Source organism: Barbus barbus, assembly GCF_936440315.1.
Source record: "Barbus barbus genome assembly, chromosome: 39".
Taxonomy (NCBI): Eukaryota; Metazoa; Chordata; class Actinopteri; order Cypriniformes; family Cyprinidae; genus Barbus; species Barbus barbus.
Genome location: NC_136717.1, coordinates 2,477,027 through 2,489,492, shown reverse-complemented (window position 1 = coordinate 2,489,492; position 12,466 = coordinate 2,477,027). Strand labels below are relative to the sequence as shown.

The 12,466-nt window shown below is 37.3% G+C and overlaps 1 long non-coding RNA gene across 1 annotated transcript in view; it reads right to left on the bottom strand.

Moving 5' to 3' along the window:
- The window catches only part of LOC306858963, a 1,377,007-nt gene that overhangs the window by 289,374 nt on the left and 1,075,167 nt on the right, over positions 1-12,466 (bottom strand). The window lies entirely within an intron of this gene.

Below are 12,466 nucleotides of genomic sequence, written 5' to 3'. Positions count from 1 at the left end.
CAAAAAGGTCGCGTTTTACCTATACGCTCAGGAGCTAACTAACTCAATTTAACTATTTGATTTATTTTAATCGTTGGCCACGAATTAAATAAACAAAGCGTTAAGAAATAACTTGCTGTTATTAATGCTTGCTGGACAAGTCGTTAACAAGGCATAAGTTGTACATTATGATTGATAACAATTAATCATATGAAGATCAACTCTTAAGAGTGATTCCCTAAAATCTAAATAATAATAATAAATATATGTAGGATTCATTCCCTACAATTTCTATAACAAGACTATGATACATTTGACAAAGAATTGAATGGAAGAAACATTTCAAGCAAGAATTTGCGCGCTCATACATACCAAACATGAATATAAACCCCATACAATAGTTATTAAAAATACATACAAAATGAGTGATTAGGACACGATAGTCAAAAGTGTGGTTGACATACATAATATGGAGTTATGCATAGAAATGATTAGTTACTCCTTTTAAGATGATTTTAGGTGCTTCTACATAGTTTCTATGCCATTCTGTGGACGTGAGAATGTGTTCAGTGAACAAAGGTCAAAAATGGTTTTGAAGGAATTTCAGTGGTTGGGGGAAGTCAATCTGAGGAAGCTCATGATTTCTATCATGGATTTACATGTGATGGCCATGCTGTGCATCTCTATGATCATCAGTCTTGGTTACTTGCTCCAAATTTAACAATCTCCTTCCTGAGTTGGAATTATCAATGTGTTCATGTTGTAAGTTGTTCTGTGAAAGAGGCTTGTTGGTTAGGCTTGCTTCAAACAGGCTAGCGCTTGGGTATCGTGGACAGATTTATGCCGAACATCCTGTTGTCTCGAGCCTCTTTGTGGAATTCCGGCTCGTCATGTTTCGATGTTCTGATCGAATCTTAAATTGTCTGATTCGCTCTGATATCCTACAAAGTACACTGCAAAAAATGCTTTTCTTACTTACTAAAATATCTAAAAATTCTTAAATCAAGAAGAATTTTCTAGACAAATTTCTTGTTTCAGCAAAAACAAATCAAAATTAAGTGAGTTTTTGCTCGAAACAAGCAAAATAATCTGCCTATGGGGTAAGCAAAATAGTCTTATTTTATGTTTGAAATAAGATTATTTTATTCATCATAAGCGATGTTTGTGTCTTCTTTTCTTGAACTACATCCGGGAGATCTGAATTAGTCTTGCGCTACAGCGCCACACTGGTCAAACCGCGTTATTGCAGGCCGTTACATTCGGTCAAATGAGATCAAACGACCAAGTTAATATTTGTCGACAATTTTTTTATTGTCGACATCGTCGATGTAAAATAATTGTTATAGTCCTATCGCTTACTTTACTTTTTCAAAGAAAAGAAATTAAATTACAGTAATTAATTACACCTAACACTGCCCCTGTTATGGGTTAAATTTTCTCTTTAAAAGCAAACAGAAACAGCAGCAAGTAGTGGTTTGGGTGAGAAAATTGCACTCTTCAGTCTCTAAGGGAGCGAGGGACAACACCACCGTGTAGAGTGCACATCAGCCGGCTAAACTTGCCAGCTCTCCCACTTAGAGCACATGAACTCCTGCGACCGCACAGACAGCAACATCAGAGGAGATTGTGCTTTTTCAGATGTCAATCTACTGTATTATTTGAACTTTCATAAATGATCAAATGAAAAAATATAAATTGCAGAAGTGTTTTCTTTTTAGACGCAATGACCTATTAGCAGTGTGCTCTGCCCAAGGCCACTTTATTTCACAACTATATATTTAATTTAAATTGTATTTCTTAATGATTACCACATTTGTTGCGATGTACATCATCTTTGCGTCTCAGAGCTGATTATACAAGCAGCGCCATTACTACAGATTTAAGTGATTAAATGACATCAAATTAATATTTGACAACTGAAATTAACGTTGAGGAATTCCGGATTTCCGACGCAGATTTCATCTATATGTAAAAAATAGAAGATATTAAGTACTTCCTTTTTTCACCATAGATCCAGCTAATGCATTGTTCACTGAAGCACTGCAAATCTTCTTGACGTACACTGCGTGTCTGGTATTTTCCGCAACCGCATATGGCGGGAATATGTATTTAATTTGGCGCCAATGTGTATAGATGCAATACCAATTCCCACCTACAGGGGCACTGTTCTAAGTTCACACATACACATCATGGTTTAAGAGAACCATATTTGTAAAGGTTATAAAAAAGGTAGGGAGTGTCATAACAGTAAAATAGCATCTAATTAGAAATTAAATAGCAATTAATTAATAAAAGCAGTAATGTGTTAGTGTGGCAACGGATGGCGCGCCATCCATGGCCAGGAAAAAGGCAGGCGTTGTGACAAAATTCAAAGAGAAAATTCAAAAAGAGAACCCATCCCAAAAATTCTGGATTTTTCATTATATCTTATATCTGGAAGCGTTGTGTAGCTAAACCCTAAAGATCGACAATATTATGAAAGTGGTAATAAAAACAGAGCATTTCATCAGAGCAAAGGGGCTCAACCATCGGCAATTTTTTTATCTGAATTATCTGACGCCAATTTTCATCTGAAAAAAATATTTCTCACAGTCTACCCTACCATACCGAAGTTTGCTGGTTGAGCAAGGGAGCTGTGCTCAAACGTTTCTTTGAACTGTGCTCAGAGATCAGACAGTTCATGAAAGACAAGGGATAACCGGTAACTGAGCGAGATGACCCCAAGTGGGTTCGTGATCTTGCTTTTATGGTGGACGTAAACAAGCACTTAAATATGCTCCATACTAAGATGTAAGGCCACAACAAAGTTGTAACTGAATATTACGATTGCATTTGCGCATTTGAGATGAAACTAGAACTGTGGGCTACACAGCTTTCCCAAGGTGTGCACACCGCTCACAACAATGTGAACTAATACAAAGAAAAAATTGTTGGTCTGTAGAATGAGTTTCAGAATCGCTTTCAGGTCTTCAATGAACTTGAGAAGGAATTCTCTCTCTTTTCACAACAGATGTACCGGAGGGACGCCAAATGGAACTAATCAAACTGCAGTGCAACACACCAATGAAAGACAAATGTGCAACAGTCACTGTGGATTTATTTTACCAAAACCGCAGACCAACATTCCCCAAAATGAAAGGTTTTGCGTCCAAAATCCTCAGCATGTTCGAGACTACATATCTCTGTGAGCAGGCATTTTCTGTAATGAACGTTAACAAGTCCAACCTGCACTCTCGACTCACACACAGACATCTAAATAACATTATGGGAGTGGCAACGGCTCAAAAACTGGTTGAATATACAGTGCAGTCAAACAATTAATTGCGATTAATTGCATCCAAAATAAAAGTTTTCGTTTACATAGTATATGTGTACTGTTTATATTTATGATGTATATATAAATACACACATACAGTATATAACGTACACTAACCATGTTCCGTACACTTTTCGCCCCTCACCGCACGCCAACGACCACTCCTCCGTTGTTGAAAGCCAGACAAGCATGTTTGTATGATCATTCTCTGGGGGAATACCCATTGGACAGTCCACACTTTGATTGATGTCTTTTGGACCAATAGTTTTTGAGAAAAGTGGGGAAAAGTACCTCCCCCGCCCGTGTACGGAAGATGATAAGCGTTAACCGTGTTCCGTACAGGCAACAATGATGTTCCGTACATAGCACATTTCAACGACGAAAATGGACATTTAACGGATCAACTATGAGGTATTTAGTTATTTTAACTGAATAAAACAACATTTCAATGAATAAGAAAGGTGAATGCCTTTTTATTTGTTTAAAATTTAAGTTATTTGCTGTTTTAATAAGCTAGAGGACCATGCGAGCTTGGCCATTGTGTCGTGATATTAATTATGTCATGTGAGTTAAGCATGTGATACGTTAGTGAATAACTTTACCATATCTTTCTGAAGACAAAGAAGGGCAAACAATTTGAACTGATACAAAATATTTAATGATTAACCAATGTGACTTCAAAACATAAATGATTTTCGTGTGTGTGTGTTTACAACTATTTACATTTAACACTGAACTGATTAAAAAATACCATAACTATAAATTAACGTTAATTTTATGTGTGCACTATTTACATGTGTGTGTGTGTGTGTGTGAGGTGTTTTTATGTGGACAGACAACATTTATAGCAAAGCCAGTCAGTGTCTGGCACTTCCTCCACTTCTGCACACTCCAAGTGGAACCACAAATGGCACAGATCACACTGGATCCATTCATCTATGGCCTCCTCTCCTGAGCCAGGTGGGACCACTCGACGGCAGAGAGCGCAGTGTTCTCCATCATCAGTCGGAGGAGGTGCCTGCTTCTTTTGCCTTTTGGCCTCCTGGGCTTGTCTCTTTTCCTCCTCCTTCTTTGCCATCTCTTTCTTGCGCTTTCTTTTCTTCCTTCTCTTTCTCCTCAGTTTCTTTTTCGACCAGCAGGTCGAAATACTCATCGCTGGTGATGACACGGGCTGGCAAGGGAATGCGACGCCTCACCTTCTCCTTCCTCTCCAGGGCTGGACTGATGAGGAAGTTAGCCAGACTCTCCGGGATTACACCAGCTGCCACCAGGTAATTTTTGTGAACTATTCTGTTACAGGTGGGGCAAGGTGTTTGAGCGACGGATGGAGTGGCAGCAGGGCTGGATGGTGTGGCTGACGGAGTAGCAGCAGGGCTGGATGGTGTGGCTGACGGAGTAGCAGCAGGGCTGGATGGTGTGGCGGACGGAGTAGCAGCAGGGCTGGATGGTGTGGCTGACGGAGTGGCAGCAGGGCTGGATGGTGTGGCTGACGGAGTAGCAGCAGGGCTGGATGGTGTGGCTGACGGAGTAGCAGCAGGGCTGGATGGTGTGGCGTCACTTCCATCTGCAGATGGGAGCACTCTCACCACCTAAGAAAATAAAACGTATGTAAAACTCATTAATACACTTGAAAAGGAATGCAAGTAGCTAGAGGGTGAGTTATCATTGTATTAATGTCAAAATTACCTGGGTTGTGTCCACAGCAGCCCTGGACAGAGGAAAGATGCCAGCCTTGCGGAATCCAGCCTTGACATTTTGGGCTGTGACAGCAGTGGGGTACACATGTTTGAGGACAGCTGAAAACTGCCTCTTCCCCACAACGATGTCCCCTCGCACCAGACCCATCCTGGAAGCCATGGTGGAGAAAGCAGTCTTCAGTGGGTTGAAAACCGCAATATCCAGGGGCTGTAGTATGTGTGTGGTGTGGGCAGGTAGGCAGAGAATTTCTACTTTGTTTTCTCTGCAGAACATGATTACGTCTCTGGAAACATGTGTCTCGTGTTGGTCCATGATTAAAATAAGTGGACTTTCCTCAGGAGCATACCTGATAAAATGGTGGAGCCATTTCAGGAAGAGCTCCGAGTCCATGTAACCCTTCTCCTGGATGCCATAGAGGGCGTTGGGGGGGGCCCATCCAGCCTATAGGCATTACTTGGGAGGCAGCTGGGGTAAATGACGAAGGGTGGAATGCTGTCCCCGGCTGCATTCACACAGCAGTGGACCGTGATGTGCTCCCTTGTCGTCTGCTGCTGCTGGTATATGTGTTTCCTCCCAGACTGGCACAGGACCTTCTCCCTGGACCGAGGCTTGTCTCCAAAGCCGGTCTCATCACAGTTGTAGAGGAGATGTGGCATGTCCTCCAAACTGTGCTTCACATAAAGGGCCTCGTACAACTTGAAGAACCCTTCAACGGCCTCTGGTGTAGCACCATGGACTCTGGCTCTGTCCAGGGAATCTGCCATCCTTGAGGCCAATTCTGGATGGCGGGCCTTAAACCTGGACCACCACACATCACTTGGCCCCTTCTCCAGGTTTACAGTGGTGGTCTGTTCTACCACTCTCCTTAATGATCCCAGTAGCCAGCACCTTGACAAGGGATCTTGTGACTGGGAAGCCATGGTCCGCCATCCAGAATATAAAGGAAAGAAGAGCCTCTTCCTCTCCAGGTGTCAGGGCCGAATTAGGATGAGGGTTGTGGACATATATTTTTTTTTATAGTCCTGTAGAGTGGTGTGGGGAATGCCAAATTTTTTTGCTGTTGCCCTTAGACTTGCTCCTGCCTTTACTTCCTCAACTGCCTGCTGTAACTGCTCCTTTGAGTATTGTTTTTTCTTTCCTGACATCTTTCTTTTGTTGTAACTGTACAGGGCTCGACAGTGCGAGCATTTCACTCGCATTTGCGACTAAAAATAGATGTGTGCGAACTGGAAAATGTATTTAGGAGCACAAGTGCGAATACAAAACAAAATACAAAACAGCCTAACTTATACAGTAGCCTATAACAAACGTATTAATTTATTCTGTTTATTTATGGAAAAATTGCGATGCAGCCTCATATGATTACTTTAGAACTTTAAAAAGGCAACGGTTTAATTTAAATGAGCACAGATAAGAAGAAAAGCGGAGCGAGTTAAAGTGAAGACGCGCTGAATGACGCACATTCGCCACTAGAGGGCGCTGCCGCTGCCGTTACCCCGGTAACCCAGTAAACAAATCAGCTGCGCTACTTTCCTAAAACTGTGTAAATAATGTTTCACACTCAGTCATTTAGATATTTATATTCGCTTTAGTCTTCACAATAGCATCAAATAATTCTTACTTAAAGACTTTTAAGTTTTAAGCTATTTATTTTCAAACATTTTTTCTAAGCTAAAACATGGCCCATCCACTGATCTATAATAGAGAACAGCGGGCCTATCTATATATCAACGACTGATTCGTTATTATTGTTCAGTAACACAAGTTCCATTAGTTAACATGAAAAAAACAATGACTGCATTTATTAATAATGCTATCTTAATTTCAACTTTTAATAATACATTATAAAATCAAAAGTTGTCTTAATATAATTCAATGGAGCTAACATTAACTAACATAGTTGTATTTTTTATTAATCAACATTAAAAAAGAATATTAACTACTGCAACAATTAGCTATTGCACATTTTTAGTTAATGTTAACCTGCTTTAACTAATGTTAACAAATGGGACCTTACTTAACGATTGTTCTTTCGTTCATTTGAACAATCTTTTGCACTCTAATCTTGAAACACTTGTTTACTTTATATTTGTATGTATTTTTTATAAAAGTCTTTTAGTAAATTATCTTTAATAAAGTTATTTAACCTGTTAGGACGACAACACTTTTTTTCACTTAGAAATTATATATTGTGATTTAAAAACAAAAACATATACCGTGACAAAAGCTTCAATGATTATTGTGAAAATTTTATACCGACACAGTTTAATAGGATTATAACTAATTACATAATTAGCCTATTAAATAGTGTCTGAAGTAAAATTATTAAAACACCTTGTGTACTTTCTGTATTCTGATAAATTAAATAATTGTGCTTGTAAATGTCTCTTTGTATCCCCTTATTAAGCTAAAACACCTAATTTGAAAAATTTGCATTGCGCCCCTAAATTTTTTTAATGCGCTCCTAAATTTTTTGACTTAGGAGCACATGTGATCCTTGGTGAAAAGGTAAGCGTCAAGCCCTGCTGTACTGACTTTCCTTTGAAATATGATATTATGTTAATCATGTAATGTTAATTTAACCTTAACTTCAAGTGATTGTTTATAAAATTATGTTCACAAAGTATTTTAATTATATTAGTTAACTTGATGTATGAAATCTTATTAAATAACTTGAATGTCTGAATATCATATCCTTGTGTGTAACTTTGTTAACGTTAAATAACTTTTGGCAATGAAATGACACAATCAATTGAGTTTTAACTAAGTTCGTTTAATTTATTAAAGCATGACAATTAAAAATGTAATGTAAATGTAAATTTAATGTAAGTTAACGTTAACTTAATTGATCCTTTATGAATATAAACAATCACTGCGCGCAGGATGATGGGCAAACAGCGTCTGCTGCCCGTCTCAGGCGGAGGGTGGCGCCAAGTGGTCATCGCCCACAATTGACGTTTAAATATTCCCATTTCAAAGCATTTATTCAACAAAAGGTAATTTATTTAACAATTTGTGATAACATAACATTTATTTCATAAAGATTATAGTGCTGTGAGAAGCATCAATTAAATAGAAATGCACATTTTCGCTGCTCTAGTTGTCTCCTCACCCAAGCGGCAGTCTCACGTTTAGCTTGCCCACCGTCCATTTTCAAGCGCAGGGGGCGCACCTAGCAAACTTACTGAAATATCACGGAAACAAATGGTGGGAGGGTCTCTGTCGTGATCCGGGGTGAAAGAGGGAGAAATGAAGATGACACAGATATATATATTATGTATGAACCGGAAGTATTTATTCAGCGATCGGCGGTAAAAGTTCATATGTACGGAACATGGTTAGTGTACGTTATATTTCAAATATTTACATTTATATTCTTATATTTTATATTATATATAAATATATTTAATACTTAAACATAACATTTTTCTTAAATATATACATGCATGTGTTTGTATTTATATATACGTAATAAATATACACAGTATACACATTTTTTGTAAACAAAACCTTTTATTTTGGATGAGATTAGTCAAGATTAATCGTTTGACAGCACTAATATATAGAAAAATATTTTTTCAAGTAATATATATATATATATATGTAGTACTCTCTTGACAGTGAATGAGAGAGACAGAGATAAGAGTTAGTGTTTGCCCAAGCGGTCCTCTTTGTTGTCTTTAATAAACATTAACACATATAAATACTCAAATCACAGTAAACAAATAAATATATAATCATATATACAGAAATGTTGTAGATCTTCCACACATCTGGATTTACTCATAAATATCTCAGATCAACTACTCGGGTAAGTATTTCAGGTAGTACACAAACGACTCAGATAAACTTCTCTATGAAACCGGTATTAAAATTGTCACGGTAACTCTACTCTCTCTCAACTGCCACCAGAATTCGGAAAATGCAGCTGGACTGTCCAGTGTAAACTCATTATAACACATTAAATTAATTTAAACTTATATACACATGTAAATAGACATAGACATACATAACAAAATATATACAAATAATTTAATATTTTTATGACTCAAACTGTACGCAGCAGGGTGGTCACATATATACATATATTACTTGAGAAAATATTTCTTTGTTAAAGAAAAGTTCTCATTTCTAGTGTATATTTAATGTTTATATCCAAAGTGAACGATTTTTTTTATTTTGCATTAACCATTAAAAATTATTTTTTTCTTAGATAAGCAATACTGAGTTGTTAAAGGCAGTTTTTGTAAATTGAGAAGTGTTTTTCTAGTTTGTAAATATGGTTCATATTTAATGTAACTGTACACAAATAGAGTTAATAGCATTTTTTCTTATTTTCTCATTATAAAAAAAGTATCTGACAAACAGGGCTGCCAACTTTTGAGTTCATCTTAGAGTGAGATGTGGGGGGCGGGGCTTAGTTATGGGGGAGGGGCTTATGGAGGGGCGTGGCTTGGTGTGGAAAAAATACAAACACAAAATCATTGCAGTAGCAGAAGTGTATTAGGTATATATTGATTGTCAAAGTATTTGGTATCTGTACAGAATTTATTGGGAGATTTACATTACATTTAATTTTCACAAACATTTTACAGAAATAGGATTAACATGTGATTAACATGTTCACAGATTAACATGTGCTCTATTGTAAGACTAGGCATATCCAGATATTTGTCATGTTTTTCTATGATAAAGTTATGTAAAATAACTGATCAGTGCTGCAAAACAAACAACTCTGCTAATGCTAACTTAATTCTATATAAACTATAACAGCATATTAGCTACTAGCCTAAACTGGACGGAGACACGGGGCGCCCTGTAACTCACTGACCTGCCTGCGTTCACAATTCACACGGTGTAGATGACTGCAGTCACGCCATCTGCGCTTTGGAGAAGCGCGGTCACGCCATCTACGCCAAAAATTTAGTTGCGCGTCTATATGGCGTTTGTTTGGAAAAAATTCATTAAAAATTCATAATTGCACCAAAGTCATGACAAATGCTATTTATTACCTCACTGTATCACATATTTTAAAAAATCATAACAAAATAAAATCAAATTGTTTTCTGCAAACTCCACCAGATTCTTGTTCTGCATCTCCCCAAGTACCACTGCGGTGATTTTCATGTTGTTTTACTGTATCATTGTTTAATAATTGCATACCAAAGTCATGACAAATGCTATTTATTACCTCACTGTATCACATATTTTAAAAATTATTTATGTTATCATGTTTTTATCGTGTTTCATTGTGTTAGTTTGCTGTTTTTTAAAGGTATTTTTTAACCTAGTCAAAATAACCCAACTGCAGTTTGATTGAGATTCATTTGAATGCACAATGAAAAAACATGATTTTTGAGAATTGTTAAAAATGGTGTTATCTGTTTTTGCGAATTCATTCTTCACATATATATTATTATTTTTAACAGCATTTACCAGCATTTTTAAAGAAGTGCCTAAAACTTTTAAGTACTGTAGCTTTACAGGTAGGTTTCTTGAAGCAACTTGGAGACATTGCCACAGCTCTTCTGTATTCAGTCTGTCTCACTTTGTTCTGTTTCTACATGCCATTCCGCGTGCAAACAAAAATCTCACTGGATTGTTGCAATTAATTAAAAAATTGAATGTTTGAAAATGTAAACTCTTATTTCCTACTGACACACTGCAAAAGATATACATTTTTGCTGGTGAAAATTGTAGTGTTCTAATAATTTTGGCCACACACACACACACACACACATTTTTTTTTTTGTACTGGTACTTCTATATGCTCTTATATATATTTCCACATGACAGTCATGACAGTGTGACAAACTGTTTGAGTTTAAATGCAGTTTTGAATAAATTGCAGACTCTCTATTTTTTGTCTCTTTCTCCTGACATGTTCCATGTTGTGTGTCAAGACAGAGAAACCGCATACAAGGAAGAAGCAGGATGAGAACAACCAAAGTCTTCACTAAGCCAAACATACCAATGTCAAATACACAGTCAATATACAAACCCAATGGTTATCCCAAAATCAGCCAAAAAAACAATTTGATTTTATATTTTTGTGAATTTTTTAAATATGTGATTCAGTGAGATAATAAATAGCATTTGTCATGACTTTGGTATGCAATTATTAAACAATGATACAGTAAAACAACATGAAAATCACCGCAGTGGTACTTGGGGAGATGTGTCAAATGTGTCATTTGTCATGACTTTGGTGCAATTATGAATTTTTAATGAATTTTTTCCAAACAAAAACATTTTAGAAACACATTTGAAATGTTTTATTGAAAATGTAATACATTATGAATACGATTAAACAATAAAAGTCCATTAAATAATAAGTGCTCGTATAATGTGTTTTTTAATCAGCTTATTGTTATCCAGACTGGGCTTCAGTTTGATACGTGATCCGACCCACTCTTTAAAAAAATAAATAAATAAAAAAAAAAATTTGCAAAGGTTTGGAAGCTTCACGGCAATCACTACCACGCAACGCCATATAGACGCGCAACTAAATTTTTGGCGTAGATGGCGTGACCGCGCTTCTCCAAAGCGCAGATGGCGTGACTGCAGTTGCAGATGGGAGGGAGAACGGCTGACTACACAGTTTATGGGAATAAATTGTGTATTTCCCTCACAATTGTCACAAAAAACTCACTACACTGTCTGTCTGGTCTCTCTGCGCGTTGCTTTGCGAGATCATGCGGCGCGATTTTTTTTTTCTCACTGCTGCACGAGTCTGCGTGAGAAAAGGGGGGTGTGGCGTGAGAATCGGGTCAATTGCGTGAGTCTCACGCTGAATGCGTGAGAGTTGGCAGCCTTGTAATTCAAAGGAAATTATTTTGATTGCCATTACGTAGACAACATTATACTTTTTCAAAAAGAAATAAGTGAGGTTTTGAGGTCTTATTAAATGGAGTTTTATAGAATAGGGTTTTTTTTTTTGTAATTTGCTGCACTATGAATAAAAAAATAAAGGTGATTCGGCCTGCACATTGTCACATTTCTTCTCATCCAGCCCTCACCCTAAAATGAGTTTGACACCCTTGATATAGACAGATCGTCATGACAGCTTCAACTCACACATCAGTAACACAGTCAACAAAAATAACATTCCAAAGTTTACAATCCACTTCAATTAAACATGTATGTTAAGTATATTCCTCTGCGGACGTCCAGGCCTTTTTAATGTTTCTGAGCTCACCAGTACATTCTTTTTTTCTTAGAATATACCAAATTGTTGATTTGGCCACTCTCAATGTTCCTGTTATCTCTCTGAAGAATTAGTTTTCTTTGTAAAGCCCAACAATTGCTGCATGGCATGTTTCACCTGCATGGCGAACTCCTTTGCCCGCATGATGTGGGTTCAGAGCAACAGCTTCCAAATGCAAATGGAACACTTAGGGTGTACTCAGACTAGTGGCATCATAGGCTATTGCCGGCCAATGCTACTGTCGTGTTCAGACATTTGCTTCAGAC